Source organism: Buteo buteo, chromosome Z (assembly GCF_964188355.1).
Source record: "Buteo buteo chromosome Z, bButBut1.hap1.1, whole genome shotgun sequence".
NCBI lineage: Eukaryota > Metazoa > Chordata > Aves > Accipitriformes > Accipitridae > Buteo > Buteo buteo.
The window spans coordinates 69,496,771-69,515,954 of record NC_134204.1 but is presented as its reverse complement, the minus strand read 5'-3'; positions in this window follow the sequence as shown (position 1 = coordinate 69,515,954).

The window sequence follows — 19,184 nt, the reverse complement described above, 5'->3', positions numbered from 1 at the left end:
ATCGTAATTGATACTAACACCTTGGAAGTAGTCCATCCCCAAATCCAAAACCAAATGTGAAGTGCTATAATAAATCAAATAATAGGTACTATGATCATAATAAAGACTGCCAACAGAAGATAGTCCCAATTGTCTCAAAAATATGGAGCAGTGGAAATAGATTAGTCTGATGTTTTGAACTCATCTCTGTCCTTTCCTAATCTCTAGGCTGCATACACTAATGCCTAACCTGCCTTAATTTCCTGAATAATTAAGTAGTGTCTATCACCAGCAAGAGCAATAAAAAGCAGCATTCTAATTTTGGAGAAGACTAGCTGGGACAGAGTACTAGAGGCTGAGCTCCTGATCCACTTAATCACTTCCAGTATTATGTCATGACATTCTAATGCCAAAAACAACACTAGGTAAAGGTGTGTCCATGCTTATTTCTCTAATTTTGTAACAGCTGCTCTAAATCTGTGGTTATGAATCACCAATCACAATCCATTTTACAAAAATCAGCTAACCTGATATACTGGTGCCATATTTATTTAACAATTACCCTGCTCTCTGCTAGAAATCATTGCAGCTTTTGGATGTATGCAAGTTAGTTTTGGGGTTTTAGGAAATGTTTGGTGCTTGGGGTAATCCAGATTTTTCTGTGGGATCTATAGGGATTGTCTTTGCCTTTAAAAAACATTTTCTCCAGCAATTAGCCTGACTTTCTCATCACAAGACCAAGCAAGACTCCTTTTTTTTTTACTCTCTTGAAAACATTGTGAGATGGACATTACAGAGGTCTGAATCCTTAAGCAATACAATCCAGGTTAACATGGATTTCTTTGTGCAATACCACAAAACACTTTACTTACTAAGTGTAACCACCTGCTGCTTCTGCAGTTGCAACCAGTTTAATCTGTTTGTATTTTGAAGTGCTAAAATAAAAACAAAGATTGAAAACCGAAATTTCTAAGTATGTTTAAGTGTTCTTGAGGACTAAGTCTGAGCAGAAGAGAAGTAGAAATATTCAGTAACAGAGGAAGCAAAAGGTGAATAGTAAGAATTCATGTACACAAAAAGTGTGATAATAAATGTATTGGTTAATACAACAGATAATAAATATATTGGCAATAGTAAATATATTGGCTGTGAGGGGAGGGCTGAAGAGTAAAGTTCAAAGAAAAGTGTCCCTGGCTGCAGAAGATCACAGAGTGGGGCAGAGAAGTAACACCTCTGTTTGGAAAAGTCTTAATGAGAGTGCGTGTCAATGGCTGCCTAGACCATAGCCTAAGAGTCTCATGGAAAAAAAAGCAGCATTCATGAACTATAACACAGTTTAGGATACTTTTTTTTTAGTTTGAAGACTTTCTTTTTTGGACTGAAACCATAATTTATGGTTTTAAATTAAGACTGCCAGCAAATCATCAAAGTTCCTCAATCAATTTTTATGAAGAAGAATCTTATAATGCCTCATTGGGATGCCTCAAGTTAACATTTCTTTCATGAAACTCTTCACTTACCCACTGTTGCCTTTACCCCTTTCTCACCCACATATTCCAATCAAATTTAGTCCAAACTGTTGTTTCCCTTCCCAAAGCAAAATGCTGGTATCATGGAAATAAAATTGGACAGTCTGACCTAAGGTTCTTGACACGAAAGTGACAGGATATTGCAAGGGGAATACTTTAATATTCAGATACCCATCATGGTAGAGCTGGGGAGAGGACAGCTGGGGGTGACTGCTTACACCAAGACCCTACTTGTTCCCCAGTCAGTGGTGCTTGTCCAGCAGCAGCTGGGGGACTAGTGCCAGCAGCCCCTTCCTCACCCAGTACTGTGCACAGCTCCAAAAGACCCAGACTGTTTTGAGAGTGCCAGCCTATGTCTCTGAGAGGAGGTCTAGGATTCAGCCATGTATCCTTCACCTCTGGAGGGGAAAGGGCCTGAGATGAACCACTCACCCATGGCTTCATGACAATGATAGTCCTAAAACTCAAATCTATGCTTTTCTTGGAGCAGATATGAAAGCTTGTGATTCAGACTTTGCAAACTAAGCTGAAAAATGTGGTATTTGCTAATTCTGGAAGGTTGATCTTCCGGCATGATGTTCTTTAATATATTTTGGCCTGCAACTGTAATATTTATATTGCATTTTGCACTGCTGTCACTCAAACACTGCTGTGAATGCTCAGTCTAAGTTTGGTTCCAACACAGAAATGTTGTATGACATTATTAACCTAGTTTCTGCTCAGAATTAATATTAGTGTGGTGGCTTGAATTATGTCCCCAGATAATCACAATATGGCATGCAATTTTGAATGTCATGTTTGTTTGACTCATGGGAAATGGAACTAAAAAATTGCCTGGAGCATTGTGAATGCAAATACGTTACCTCTTTGGCAGTGGTCACTTTATATTACATTATGACAATTTTATTAAAGACATATCAAAACTGGTTAAGCATTTTCATAGAATTACACATTCTTTGCCAAATTCTGCTATTTAAAATGGGCATTTTACATAGGATTGCTGACAGACCTTTTTCTGGAGTGAGGATAGTAGAGAAAACTAGTTGTATAAACAAACTTCAATCACTCATTAGGCAAGAAAGTAATCATGAAATTAATTATGAATTCACAACTGTGTGTAGCCTTTTGATTAAAAGCAAATATAATTTCTAATAAGAATTATACTATACATTTAAACCTCATTCAATTGTGAAGTTTTATTGATTTAATAAGAGTTGTAAAGATTAAAATCATGTTTTGAAAATGGGTAGATATAATTTAATAAGTTATACTAAGTAGAGTGAAATCCTGTTGGAAGATTTCATGATAGATTTAAATGATTTAACATGAAAATATTTTTGTGTCATTCTGATGGCTTTTTTAGCTCTTTATCCAAATTTTAACTTAACATTTAAGAATTCAGTTTTTCCATTGTATACTTACACAATGCTGACTCAGCACACATTATTTCTGAGCATAGGTAGCTAATCTTGCTGTCAAATACTATAATACAGTTGCCTCGGCTTTTATGTAAAATTAAATTGTAAACTTTTAACACGTTTGAATCATAAAAACACTATTTGATTTGTGGTGATTACTGATGTTGCTCTGAAACCTTTCTAGGTTTACTAGAAAATGGTATAGTACTGTCAGTATAAGTCAGCACAGTTAGTAAAATCTTTCTGAAATTAGTAAGCCCTGCATTGGTATTTCTAAATTTATCATCAAAATACGTAGTAAGAATATATACCTGTTGACTATATGACTATTCTGATAGTATAGACAGTTCCCACAAGGCATGACACAGGCAAGGCTATAATCATAAACTTGTAGGGGTGGGAGGAACATGGAGACAACAACCAGACTACCTGGAACATGATCCAATTTTACATGCATAACTGCCTGCATAGATTTGTCTAACTTGTTCTTAATTTTTTTCAGTGGAAAACATCCACAACTTCTGGATTTCCTGTAAATGTTTCGCTTCTTTAAGAGTTGGATATTTGTTGAGACCTAAGCTCAGTCGCTTTTGTAAATTAAGCCTGTATCTTTCTCCACAGAAAACAACTGAACAATCCACCTTTAGGATACCCTTTTCTATAATGGAATATTTTCACAATACACTATATCTTGGACTTCTCTGTCAGTTGTTGGTCTAAACAAATGATAAAGAACATCCATCAACCTTTTCTCAAAGGACGTACTTCCTAAAACTCCATCATTCTTACTTCTCCGGTCTGGAGTGTCTCCAGCTTGTCGACCTCTTTCCTATATCACAATGCTCCAGACAGAACAAGTTCTCAAGCTGAGACCTCAAAGTATTGAGTACAGAAGAGAATTTACTTCTTATGTCTTATATACAAATTGTTAGTGCACCACAGAAATTGAGGGGGTAGGGGGGCAGAGATGTATAAATGTCACCTCGCCAGTGCAAGTTTAGTCTGCTATTCCCCAAGCACCTTTTCAGAAGCACTGCTAAATACCCAGCAACTTCACAGTATGGATTTCCACTTCCAATTACAGAATTTTACCTCAGTGTTTTCAGACTCTTTCTGATCTCTACTAGTGTATCCCTTCAGCTTTATTTGTGAATTGAGGATCATAGAATAATTGAGATTGGAAGGTGTCTTTGGAGGACACTGGTCTTCTGCTCAGAGAATAGCTCCTTCTGATGTAGGAGCAGGTTGCTTGGCACCTGGAGTTGTCAAAGTCACCAAGGTTTCCAGAGCCTGTCTTTGGACAGAGAAGGCTTTTTCTTTTACTCCAGTTACCATTTGCCTTGCTGCAGCTGACCATTACAGCTTGTCCTTTGGCTGGGCAACCCAGGGAAGAGTGTGGCTTTATTCTCTCTCTAAGTCTTGGCCCCCACCTTGATTTTAGGAAGAAAAGTCTGTGATTATTTCCCCTTTCATCTTCTCCTTTCTGACTAAACCAAGCCCAGTTCCTTTGGCCTCTCCCCATAGGCCATGAGCTTCTTACCACTACTAGCATCAGGGTCCTCTACTGAACTCTCTCCAGTTTGCCAATCTTTCTGATGCACTGGAGAGCCCCGAACTGGACACAGCACCCCACACATGGCATTGCCACTGTTTAATGGAGAAGCATAACTCCTGCTGCAAAGACTGTGCCCCAGCCTCCTGTCCACCTGCACAGGGTACGGTCTGGTAGAGTCACTCAGGCAGCCCGTAGAGGAGCTACACGAGGAAGTTAGCAGGCTACACTATGTTAGGGAGTGTCAACAAGAATTATTTGAGACTTTACAAGAAGAAATACTAGGCCCTGTGGCACTGATCTCCACAGACTACCAGACAAAGAGCTTCAAGAGTGAACAGACAACATGCTGGATGAGATGTCATGGTGTCTGGTGACCTTGGGAACAGCATATCACTTCAGTCCCTTTCCTTAGCAACAGATATGAAGCTTTGGCAGCAGACAAAACTGATGAGCAAGATTCATAGGGAGAAACCATACCAGCAGCACATACTAAAAGCTGCAAAAGGAGGTGGCAGGTGCTAGTAGTGGGTGCCTCTGTTGAGAGGCACTGAGGCGCCCAGCTCTCAGCCTGATAGACAGTCAAGTGTGGTTTGCTACCTGCCAGAGATGTCACAGAGAGACTGCAACAACTGATTAAAAGCAAACTACTATCCCCTGCTTCTTTTCCATATGGGCAACAGTGACATGGTAAAGCAAAACCTGGGCAAGATCAAGCAAGACTTCAGATCTCTGGGGGCCCAAGTGAAAAGAATGGGTGTCCAAATGATCTTCTCTTTCTTGCCAGTCAGGGATAGGGGTACAGGCAGAAGCTGACACATGCAGATCAATACCTGGCTTCATAGCTGGTGTCATTGCCAGGGCTTTGATTTCTATGATTATGGGACATTCATTGATGAATAAGCCTTTTGGGGAGAGATGGGATCCACCTACCTAGAAGAGGCAGGAGAATCTTTGCTGACTTAGTGAATTGTGCTTTAAACTATGAACTTGGGGCATGGGGTCCAAAGCTGTGACACCTGTGTATTGATAAGCAGCAGGGTGGATGAATGAAACTACAAAAGCAGTAAAGAATGCTCCCCAACCCTTTCCAAAGGCAAACCCCCTAAGTCCAGCCACCTACAGTGCATATAACCAATGCACATAGTCTGAGCAACAAACAGGAGAAACTGGAGGTCCATGCCCAGTCTGAGAGTTACGATGTGAGAAGAATCACAGAAGCTTGGTGGGAAAACTCACATGAATGGAAGACCACAATGGATGGCTATAAACTCTTTCAGAAAGATATGAAAGGAAAAAGAGAAGGTGGAATTGAACTTTATGTAAAAGAGAAATTTAAGTGTATGGAGGTGAGCTATGGAGACCATGGAAGTTATATCAAATGCCTTTGGATCAAGATTGGAGGGATCATCACAATAGGGGATCTTAGGTAAATGTTACTGACCTCTCAATCAGGATGCCAAGGCTGATGAAACTTTACTTTGGCTGCTTTGTGAAGTCTTTGGCAAAGAGAGCCTGGTCCTCATGGGTGACTTCAGTTACCTGGATGTTTGTTGGGAAAATAGTACAGCAGTGCACAAGTTGTCCATCAGGTTCCTGGAATGCATTGAGGACTACTTATTGCTAAAGACACTGGACATGTTGACTAGGAAGAGTGCATTGCTATGCTTACTGCTTGCATACAGAGAAGATTTACTTGACAACATAACTACCAAGGTAGCCTTGGATACAGTGACCACAACACTGTGGAGTTTAAAATCCTCCTGAGCACAATGAAGACCAGGACAAAGCCTCTGGATTTTAGAAGACCCAACTTCAATACGCTCAGAGCTGAGATACCAGGGATTCCATGGAAAGCATTGACGGCCAGCAAAGGAGTTTGCAAGTGCTGCATGTTATTAAAAAACAGCCTCCTGAGAGCACAGGAACAGCCCATTCCCTACAAAGGGAAAGGAGGAAGGCAGAACAAGAGAATATCCTGGCTTAGCAATGAGATTTTGAATGAGATTAAAAGCAAAAAAGAAACACACCAGTTATGGAAAGGTGGTCAAATAATCATCAAGAACTATGAGAACCTTGCTAGGGCATGCAAAGATGCAGTCAGGAAGGCTAAGGCTCAGCTAGAACAAAAGTTGGCCAAAGATGGCAAGAACAACAAAAAAGGGCCCTTCAGATACATGAGCAGTAAGGAGAAGCACAGGGAAGACACAGGCCCAGTACAAAATATTGCAGGGAAACTAGTCACTAACAATGCTGACAAGGCAGAGTTTCTCAATACCTTCTTTGTCTGTGTGTTTACTGGCATAGCTGGGCCCCAAATAGCAAGATGAAGTAGCTACAACAACTCATGTGTTGACCCACTAGTATTGGAGGAATGACTGGTCTGATGCCTCTTGCAAGTGCTCAACCCACATAAATCTATGGGCTGGATGGGATCCACCCCAGGGTGTTAAGAGAAGAGGCTGACTTTGTTGCAAGGCCACTGTTAATAATATTTGAAAAGTTGTGGAGATCTTGGGACATCCTTGGTGACTGGAAGAGGGCAAATATCATACCCATCTACAAGAAGGTCTCAAAAGAAGACTCAGGAAACTACAGACCCATTAGTCTTACTTCAATCCCTAGGAAAGTAATGGAACAAGTGATCCTATAAACTATTACTAACTAAATGAAGCATGCGATTGGGAAAAGCCAGCCCAGATTTACCAAGGGCAAATCATACCAGACTAACCTGATCATCTTCTGCAATAAGATGTCTGTCTGTTGACACAGGAAGGGCAACGGATGTTGTGTACCTGGACTTTAGCAAAGTGTTTAATGCTGTTTCCCTCAGCCTTCTCCTGGACAAACTGGCAAGACACAGATTGAATGAGCGGTCTGCAAGACGGGGAGAACTTTGGATAACAGGCTACACTCAAAAGGTGGTGATCAATGATTTTACTCAGGCTGGCAGCCTGTCACAAGTGGGGTCCTCCAGGACTTGGTTCTGGGCCCCATGCTGTTCAGCATCCTCATAAATGATCTGGGTGTTGTAGTGGAAAGCACCCTCACCAAGTTTGTTGATGATATCAAACTGGGTCGTGAGGTACACGTCGGAAGGGAGAGCCAACTTACAGAGACACCTGAACAGGCTAGAAGAGTGGGTTAGGAAGAGCAGTATGAAGTTTAACAAAGGCAAGTTTAACAAAGCAAAGATCCTGGGCTGCATCTGCAGGGGCTTTACTAGCAGAGGCAGTCATGATTATCCCACTCTATTCAGCTCTTGTCAGGCTGCACCTGGAGTACTGTGTCCAGTTCTGGTCCCCACTGTTCAAAAAAGATACAGACAGAAAATGATCAAAGGGCTAGAGAACCTGCCCTATGAGGAAAGACTGAAGTGGTTGGATCTTTTCTCCCTGGAGAACAGAAGGCTTAGAGGGAATGTCATTACAGTATTCCAGTAGTTAAAAAGCAGTTACAAAGAGGACAGAGGCTCTCTCTTCACAAGGGGCCTCATGGAGAAGAGAAGGGGCAATGGGTACAAGTTGTATTGGGAGAGGATTCAGCTTGATATAAGAAAGACATTTTTGACAGTGAGAACATTCACTGGAACAACGTCACCAGGGACATGGTAGAGTCCCTGTTGCAGGAGGTTTTCAAGATGCAATTGGACAGGGTGCTAGATAATCTCATCTAGGGTCCCTTCCCCATGAAATGTTGTACCGGATGATCTTTTGAGGTCCCTTCCAACCTGGGCTATTCTATGATTCTATGATTCCTATCACCCACTGGCTGTATTCTTGCTAATATATATGATTGGTCTTTATCACCTCAAGGTTCTCTGATGATTCAGGTTCATCTTACTGTTTCAAGAGGTCCTTGTCTGGAGACTAGAACACTGTGTATCACATGAAAGATAAATATTCCAAAAAAAATGTTCCACAGCTGATTACCAATGGCAGGAATAAAATCAAGAAAGTAGAATTAATTATTTGGCCTGTGTGTTTGACACATGTTTCAAAGTTTTAAAAAGCAATCATGGGCAGTGAGAACTACAGGCACTCAAGAGATCATAGAGTAAGACTTTGATCACTCCACCAGCAAAAACAAATAGGAAGATTATTCTAATTAAGCAACAACAAACAGCTGCAGTCACTAAACGTGGGATTTCACTTACTCTTTAATATGCAAATACATTTAGAGCCAAGGTGAAGGTCATTGACTGGTATAAATTGTCAATGCTTCATTGATTTCAGTGAAGTGATGGTACTTTGTGCTAGCAGTGGAGGCACCACAGGCTTTTCAATCCAATGTGTAAACCTAGACTTTTGTGTCTTGATACTGAAATGTTTGCAATTTTTTGCCTGTGGTTAGATCAACAACTCCAACCCTATTTTAGTCATAGTATTTTTTTGTATAAAATCATACTTAGTGTAGTAAGGAGATACCTGGTGCCTGGTGCCTAGAGGTTGGATCTGTCTGTCATTTCAGCTCTCAAAGATAGATGGACAGAAGAAAAAAAAAAAAAAGAAAGAAAGAAAATGCTGAAGAAAAAAGAAATAGTGCTGAGCTCTGTGAAATTATGCTGATTGACAGCACAGAAACACCGATCTTCTGGCAACTTTAAGCAATGTATCTGGCAACTTAAGACCTGTAACTCTGCCACTCTTGACAAAACACAGTAATATTTCTTACTGCTCCTGAACAAGACATCTACAAGCCCAGAGTCAGGCCTTATAAATCTAGCTGCAAAGTCAGCAAGCAACCTGCGGTCAGCGGAACCTTCTGACCTCTGAGGAACTGGATAGTGTTATTAATAAACCAAAAAGACAGCAGAATCTTAATGTTAATGAAGAGTTTCTTATTCAGTTCAACTTTTTTTGAATTAAGATTTCTCACTGATTTTTAGTTCAATGTCTGTTTTGCTTTTTTATAATTATATAAAAATAAATATATTAAAAAGGGATTTACATGGATATCCAGCTTCAGAGCTAGCACTACACAGTGGTCAAAATAACTACCAATGGAAAATGGACCCCTCACCCTCAAGCCTTTTTGTTTTGCTTCACCATAAATAACCTTAGCAAGACCTTTCTTCCTCAAATGCCATGGACATAAACCCCATGCTGACTAACAGAGCATCCATTAACACATTTTTTTCCAGCAATGCAACTAGTTCTAAAAGCAATAGTCACTCAGAGACTATAGAATCATAGAATCATTTAGGTTGGAAAAAACCTTTAAGATCATTAAGTCCAACCATTAACATAACACTGCCAATTCCACCACTAAACCATGTCTCTAAGTCCCACATCTGCACGTCTTCTAAATGCCTCTAGGGATGGTGACTCAACCACCTTCCTGGGCAGCCTGTTCCAGTGCTTGACAACCCTTTCAGTTAAGAAATTTTTCCTAATATCCGATCTAAACGTTCCCTGGTGCAACTTAAAGCCATTTCCTCTTGTCCTATCACTTGGGAAAAGAGACCAACACGCACGTCGCTACAACCTCCTTTCAGGTAGTTGTAGAGAGCAATAGGGTCTCCCCTCAGCCTCCTTTTCTCCAGGCTAAACAAACTCAGTTCCCCGTGTCTATCCTTTCATTGTACATTTTGAGTCACTTAGACACTTTGCTTGCCATATGAAGGAGCAGTAGAAAATATTTGTAATTGTTACACACTCTCAAATATGTATCCCATCTTCAAAAACTGTAGTTTTATGTTTGTTTTATTGCAAGACGAATTTATGGTAATTGTGGAGTAGAACCCTGAATTCACTCACAAAATAAAAGTAAATTAAACAGCAAAAAAAAATGTTTAAGATCCTAAAAAGATTTTGTAAATTATTAATTATGACTCACTTTACCACTTCCTAGGAGCTGATGGTTTCCAGAATGATTGCTCATAGTTTTTATATAACAAAATGTATTTGTCTTCTGAAGTTTGAACAATTACACTCATTATTCCTTCTGAACTTGAACAGATGCCAGAGATTAACACTGTATCTGAATGTTAGTTAAGACAGTTCTTCTCATTTTGCTTTTTTTTCTTGAATTGATATGTCTATAATGCTTATTCAGACAGTTAAGACTTAGCAAATATTACCATTATTAAAAAAAGTGGAAAAAAAGACTTTTTGAAAAAAATAGACATTTACTATGGGCCTAAGACATATTTAGCCAAAGTATAAACAGTATAAGCCAAGAATGAACATATTTAATAATGTATTTTAAAGGACTAGGATTTTTCCCTTTGTAACTGTTCCTTTCTAGTCATTGTATGAGAGAATTAGGAAGACAAATGTCATCAACACCAAACAAAAGATGGTATATCACAGAAAGCACTAATAAATATGGTTTTATTTTTTCATAAGATGGTGAATTAAGACCAAATGTAATCCTGGGCAAACAAATGTCTACTTTTCATCTATACATAATCTTATCCAAGACACATTCTGAATCTTCAAGAAAAAATTCAAAAAGAGTATTTCCTTACTTGATTTATTACATGTATATACACATCCAATTAGTAGCTTTAGAGAACTACAGGCAATGAAGTGGCCAGTACCCTTTTGGGGAAGCACAACTGAAATGGCTGCACTCAACCCACCACAGTCTAGTAAGTAGTTGTTACAGTAGCGCTCAAGCTGAAAAAAAAAGAAGTCTCCCTATTCATTTATTGAATACAAGCTTGTTGCCTAGTCTCAGGTAAGGACCTTTTTTTAACAATTAAAGGAAGCTTGGTACAGGGACAAGAGTCCATTCATCTCCAATCTGGGAAATACCCTGTGTACTGTACACTTTCATAAGCCCCATCGCAATGTAGAAAGGATTACCAATGATGATTAAGTGGCTGGAAAAGAGGAAACTTAATATCTGATGAGCAAAAAGAAAACACTTGATTCTGAATGGCTGTTGCTGCAAGGAAGTTGATCTATGAAAAGCACTTCTCCTCTTACAAGTCTCACTTTAAGCTGGAAATGAAGTGATTCTCATCTCCAGCTACTATTTGCAGAGCACAATCCTCTGCCAAGCTGGGACAAACCCCTGCAATTTTCTTCATTGTGTCCTATGTGCCATAATGCTACCCAACAGTTGCTGTTTTTTAAAAACTTAATTCAAATTCTGGATCACTTTAATTGGCATTCAAGCTTGAAGCAACTTAAAAGACAATAACAAATAGGAAAAAGCAGTGGGATGTTGTTGCATAGGGTGAACTACAGACATACTGCTTCTGTCTTAAAAAAAAAAAAAAAGAAAAACTGCTCCTGGATTTTTTCTAATATATGCACTAATGTGTTTGCTGACTCCTTTGCTACCATTCCCCTCTAGCACACATCATTTCCTGCCATTGTCCACCTGAATAACCATGACTATATCCAGAGTGATTGCTAAAGTCTGCTGCCTCTTTTCAAGCCCACCCTTCTCTGCCCTAAGGTTATGGGTTTCCCAGCTCCATCCTATGGTCTAATAAAAGATGCAAACTTGGCTGCAGCCTTTGCCCCTCTTGTAAGTTATCATTTCATCCTGACTACAGCCCTTTAGTTGCAATCTTCTCGTGAAATCACACCTGTGAGGACTCCAAAATGATGAACAGAAGTGTTTTAATGTTTGGGTTTTTTAAAAGACAAGAACATATTTATAACCTGTGTCTGTATAGATAGTCTGTAGGATTTTCCCTCCAAAATGTTCTTTTAATACAGATCTGCCCTGTCACTGGTGATAGAGCCTTACACAAGTGTGACATATTTCCACATATGAATCCCACCGGCACTGCACAGGCTGTAACCCAAGTGTCAACAGAGGGCAACGCTCGTGCAAATCTTTAGCATGCAAATTTGGAAAGTGCTTTGGCATAAGTGACTCTCTCTAGCCCACCCCTCTGGGTCTCCATTTTTCTGTCATACCTGAAAAATAAATGATAAGCACCTTCAAGATCGTGCTTTCCATTTACCTTAGGGTACCATGTGAGTTTATTTTCAGATATTCCACTTAAGGTGAAAATCAGAACCAGAAACAATGACATTCATTCACTTAATGTGACAAAAATGAGAGAGGGTATATGGCAGTAATGAGAGGATTAAAATGTACATGTTCAAGTATAAGCTTGGAAAACAGCAGAGAGAGGACCTAATCTAGAAGGAAGTAGTTGTTTAAACCTTCTGGTTTTCAGAATTAATTTTTGAATAAGAAGCAGTTTGAGGCCTATGATAAATTTTAGTGATTTACTAGTCCTCAGATTGCAAACTTCTCCAAGGCAGAAGTATAATTACTAAGTACAATGGGGATCAATATTATCAATCCCTTTACAATTTCAAAAGCTTGAAGTTAAGACCTTAAAAAATCTTCGTCCTCTTCCCCAGCAAGAATAATTTCTACTTTCTCAATCTTTTGTTATAACAGGAATCAAGGGAGGCATGATGATATGACAGATAACTGCATTCTTGGTGAGAAGCACTGTACATAGCTCTTTGTAACATTTATTTTATATTAGACCTTTTCTTTTGAATATTCTCCAAGAAATATTTGTTGCTGTTTTCTTCATTGCAGTTGACAGTCCGATATTTTTTAGTACAGTGTTTTCCTACACTTTCCTTAAAACCTATTTCCTTGCTGGTTTATTACCATGTGTTACTATTTATTTCATATGTTGTGGTCCTTTAGCCTAGAATTTACTAACGTATTTGAATCTGCAGTGAACTCCATTTGCACCCTATTAGGCAGGTACATAAATGACTCCAGTCATTCTGAATCTGATTACATTTTACATTGTCCTTTATTATTTAATAAGACTTCCAGTTCAGTATCATCAAAAACCTTGCCTGTGACATTAGCTGCTGGAGCCTTGCTCAGTTCTGCCTTTTCTGAGCAAATTGCTCAGACTAAATGTCTTGTCAGGTTCAAGAACCTCCTGTCTTCCCAGAAACACTCTCCAGAAAAACAAAGAAACAAAAAGCAAGTAGAATCCGACCCTAAACAAATGGCAACTGAGAGGAGAAGAGTTTGCGTGATCCAAGTTTCGATTGCTAGAAATGTCATGCATTGCAAAACTTCCCAGAGCATTACAAAGGGTAATGTGTCCTGGAAATGAGCAAACTGAATTCTGATAAAATGGGATCATGCCAGGTATATCTAAAAACCACTGTAAGTATACTCTGCTTTGTGCAGATGTGGTAGAAGACCTAGGAATAAGTGCCAAAGGACTGTTCACTATTATGGAGATTTGATGCTGCTTTGTCATTCCTCTGGTGGCACTTGTTGTTCTTAATCTCAAGAGCTACTGTCTTCTGCTAAAATTTTAAGTGGCAATTGTGAGGGAAGAGTGAGAGAGACAGAGAGAGAGGAAAAGATTTGTAGAACTAAGTGCTTTAATCCTGAGGTGACAAAAGAATTTATGTGAATTCAAATTCTAGCTAAGTATCAAACATTTATGCAAATTAAAACATTATTACATTTCAAGGTAAAACTGTTCCTATGTTACTCAGATAATTCTCAGTTTTGCAGTTCCCCCTTAGCATGGCTGCAAACAAACCTTGTCTTAACAAGGTTTGGATAGCTGGCAGGGTGGAATGTTCAAAAATAACAACAGCAAAAGCAAAGTTAAGAGACATCTCATTGTCCATCAACCCTCCAGACCAGCATGAGAATGCTACACATTAGCAAATACAATCGGCAAACATGATGCATGTAGGATGAATGAACAGTTTACTGAGTATCTTAATTGCTGAGACATTGTCTATTTTATTTCTTTCAAAATGTTTGACAAACAGAAGTTTCCTGACCTGATCCTCAAACTTCCTCTCCCAGTAAACCTGAGCTACTGAAAAGAACCAAAAGTCATCAGAACTGGTGTGAGAGAGAGTCCTTCCTTTCTCTGCCAAAGGCAGCAGGAGTCCACCTGAATAAACAGTGGGTGTATTCATCGGATTCCGGCAACTTTTTCTGTGCAACTTTGTTCTTGTGAGATTCCAGAGATAAATACACTTTTCACCTTTTTTTGTGAGATTTCAGTAGAGTTACTGTGGTGTTTTTTTCTGTAAGATTTCCTGACTAGAAAATGAGAAATCCTGGAGGCAAGAGTATTTGCATATCTAAGAAGAGAGTTCAGGGGAAAGGAGTTATGTTGGCTTCATGCCCTCATAGCCTTGAATTTTTCTGGGAACTAGAATTGCTTCAACTGCATGAGCCAACCCAGAATGCAGCAGCCTCCCTTTTATTTCTTCAGTATTTCTTAGCTGCTGAGTTCATCTGTGTGACTTGCAACAATTCTTTGTACTTTGTTTTCGTCAGAAATGTACTCATGTATTGAGAACTCACTGCTAGTGTATATGTAATGAAAATAGATCACTTTAAATATAACTTAATCAGGTGCAAGACAGCACTTCCTATCAACCCAAAGAAGGAGCGTACATGACAAAGCTAATTCTTTCTTAGCACAGTGTTGTTTTGTTTTTTGTATGTGATCTAGGTTCAAGTTTCTGGCTTCAAGAGGTTTAAGCCAGGAGATTGAAACTACCAAAAAGTTGCTGGTCTGGGGAATTTTTTTGGAACTAGCTTTTCTTTTTCTTTCTCTCTCTCTCCTCATAAATGGTCAGATGGCTAAGTGTCAAACAACTTAAGTGAGGAATATTAATTAAGAAAATTAAACACCTGCTCACATCCTATGGGACCTAGTGGAATTTAGCACCATGATTTAAGTTAAGTATACATTTGTTTTCATAAATATGCATGTAATTAAGGATATTATAATTATTATTCACACTTCTAAAAGAAAAATATTCATGGCTTAAGGGAAAAAGGTGATTCTGGATTTAACCTTTTCTAACATTAATTTATTCTGGTGATTACAGAAGCCCCCAGACCCCTCCGAGGGTGAATAGATGGGGCTGACAATATTGTTGAAGTCTAGGAAAGTTGTTATTACTTTTCTTGTATTTCCTCAACTCTCTTTTGTAATTGCGTGCATAATTATACTGCATATTTTAAAGTCAAAACTATTCCTAACTTATCATGGGCTTTATTCACTTAAATTATGAGAAAAGTGAATTTGTATAGGTTATATTTAATAATGTATCTTTGCAAAAAGCATAATAAGGGTACTGAATTATTAGTTATGTAATTTAACACAGAAACTATAATGTGATGTTTGAAAATTAATTCTGACTACTTCAGAAATCTTAAATAACACAATTTTCTGAACTCTTATATCAAAAGTGCACAACACCATAGACTATGTGTCCATATGGAGTGCCCCCTTCCTTTCACTCTCTTCTAGCAAGTGGTGTCATTTAGCCAATAGAAATATCTTTGTCTGTATCAACTTATCAGGGTAAAAAAAATATAACTGTGGCCTATTCAAACCTCCTTGTCTGTTCTGGTGTCAATATGACCTATGGGGAAAAGACACACAGATTTGCACAAAACCATCTCTAACTTAATCTGTTAGTTGATGGGTAACATCCCTCTCTCTTTCTGGTACATAATATACAAAGTAGTTTTTATGTTTATACAGATTATATTTATCCATTAAATTTGAGGTTGTGAGTTTGCATTTTGGAAGTAATTTATACTCATCTTACCTCGAACTGATCACAGAGTTGAAAGACTACTTTCGAAACATCTTGAAAATGCCAAAACCATTTTCAGGCTTCATAAAAGAGGAATGCTTACATTTTCTGCTCACAAAGGGAATTAGAAAACAATGATTTTTCACTTTCTCTTTTTTTTTGGGGGGGGGGAGAACTAAACAAAACAAATGTAAAAAAGATCTGAAAAAGAGAAGCTGTCAAAAAATACAGAAGAATTTCAAATCTAAGCAGGTGGTAACAGTATGGCTCAAAAAAGACTCACACAAATCTAAGACTGCTGCTGGTGGTGGTACTTTGGACAAAATTGCTGACAGTTTCTGTCAATTATTCTGTGTTCATTTTCCAGCCTCTGATCTTATCCAATTGTGCCTGGAAAGAGCCTTAGACACCCAGCTCTCTCAGCCAGCTTATGAGCAAATAACATTGTGATGGCTGATTCAGCGGAAAGGAAAGCGGGTAGCGGAGGCTGCCTCACCCCTGCCTTGGAGGAATTCTGCACATCTCAACTGTGAAAGCAGAAGCCAGTGTCACCAGCCAAATAGACCAGCACAAATGCATTGCCAGGCTTGCCAAGGAACCCAGGCATTGCCAGTGGGGCAGCTCTGCAGTCTCCTTTCCTCCGGTGAACGCCCTGCACCTGGTAGAGCAGAGCAGGTCCTCCTGGGTCTCCCTGGGCCGAGGGACATGCCGAGGGTGTCTCCAGCTGCAGAAAAGAGCCACAGCTTGGGCGGGTTGTTTGGGATGCTGCCCCTCCTGCCTCACTGCTGGCAGCTAACCTGGAGCCCCAGGGCCCTGCAAAGGGGTATGTGGTCGCACAAGATGAAAAGGGCTTTAAGCCCCCAGTTCTCTGAGCTGCAGAGTATATATTGGGTAACTGAGAAAGGTAGTGGAGTCACGCAACTACAAGTCAGACTTCCCGATGCTTACAAAACAGCAGCAATATACTTTTGCATCTCCTTTTCAGTCCCATTGCTTTATTCTGATTTTTCCTCATGTTGAAAAGTTACCCAGGCCAAGCACAGCAACCACAATAAAGCGGAATGACATAAATCTCAGATGTGTTAAACATACAATTAAGGTACATGGCCAATCATGTACACTTTTGCTGTTTCACCATACTTGAACTTTTTCCAGACATCCACTCTGAAGAAACCCACAACATTCCATTTTTCCAGGGAGAAGGTTCAGAACCTTGGAACAGTCAGCATGAAATTTCGTGCAAACTACCCCCGTGTTTTTTTGCAGCAAGTAGCTGCAAAACCATGACAACAGCCCCTGCGGCAAGAGCGCAGGGAGAGATAGGAACCTTGGGATTCCTCTCATGGGCTTATTCTGCCTAAGCACACTAGAAAATTCCACATAATGCTCATATATATATATATATGTATATATATGACTTCAAAGTAGTTTTAAAGCTTTGACCTTAGTTTATGCTATCAAAACTTGAATAAAAGTTTTCAATTTAGAAATAGGTACAGTTTCTTCTTGTGGGAAAGTAAATTAAGTTATCAAATCCAGGGTCTAACTTTAGTACCATTTAAAACAAGTTCCAGGTCAAAAAAAACCAAACAAAAAACAACCAACAACAATCCCATAAAAACCCCTGACAACTGCTTTCTTGTGGACAGGATCATACTGAAAAAATCAACAGCACCTTCGAGTATGCAGATGAGAATTTGTGCTGAACAATATTATGAATGAAGATATTGTCTATGATACATGTTGATGGTGAACCTGTTATCAAGTCTTCTGTCATTTTAATTCATTTTATTGACATGTTTATGTGACTTTAGTAGGCTTTTTTTTCCCCCATAACTATGGCTGCTTAGAAAAATGGAATGTCAGTATCCCATTTCAGTAGGCACTTAGACACCTTACCATTTATACAAAAATATCCTCCCAGAAAACTGATCAGCTTTTATTGGTACATTTGACCATCTGTTTGGTATTTTAATTGTTAAGTTTAGGAAGGATAGCCAAAGTCATTGTCAATGACTCAGCTTATTTTATAAAGATGATCCCATAGGATATATATGAATAAAGAACACTGTCTTCTCTTGGTACAACATTTTCATATTTTACCAGCTTTTATCTTCAATAGTTCTGCAATGTCTTAAGGAAATCCATGCTGGAAGGGAACTTGGGCTTTGATTTCATTAGTAACCTGAAGTCACCCACTATCATTATAGCCAATGCACTTACAGTTAAATCAATTGCATTAGATCATAGCTCAAATAACTGCCAGTCGACTGAGACTTAAATTAGAGAACGCTGTAGCATTCAACAATGCTATTTGTTTAGGGAAAAATCTTTTACAAGAACAGATGTGCGTTTTTCACATTTGTGGGTTGAGGTTTTTTTGTTTTTTTTTTGTTGTTTGGAATTTTTAAATTTTTTTTTTAGTGGGGGTGTGAAATTTTCTATAGCAAATTAAAGCATAAGATTGCTATACTGTCAGTGTTACCTGTTTTTCATGCACCCTTTTGAAATACTGAATGGATTCCTACAGCCCCCCGCTCTTGACTTTTGATTAAAGCCTATGTTGTTCATTTGTAGCAGAGTTAAACAACGCAGGAGTCTTACAAAAACCTCAACCACTTTTGAGTGGTCTAGCTGTATTTCTTGGTCAAAGTGGTTTGCCGTATGCACATGGTAAAAAGAACATGCACTTTCTTCCCATGTGCAGATCCTCTTATTCATGGACTGGAGCTCATATGCAACGAATGTACCACGCTCAGTATCACGGGCCTGAGACTGTGGGAATTGTTAAGCTGACATTGACCCCTTACTCCGCCAACTCCACCCCCGGCCCCTTTTTTTTTTAATGTTGTATGCTGTGGGCCATCAGAGATACTTGACTACTTTTTAGAAGCTGCACCTTTACCATGCAAGCTGAAAGCTAACAACAGACAGGCACTATTAAACCCAGCCTCAGAGAGCTCATCCTGCTGCAGAACACAACTCTATGTGAGACTGCCATAGCTATACATCTTGTCCCACTTAATTTCTAATCACAGAAACAAGAAATTGCTTCTCATTAAAATTTTAAGGGAAACAATAAAAATCACATAAAGAAAAAACCCTACATACATAACGAAATCTCACTGCTGAAGTTGAATAACAACATAGAATTCAACTCTTT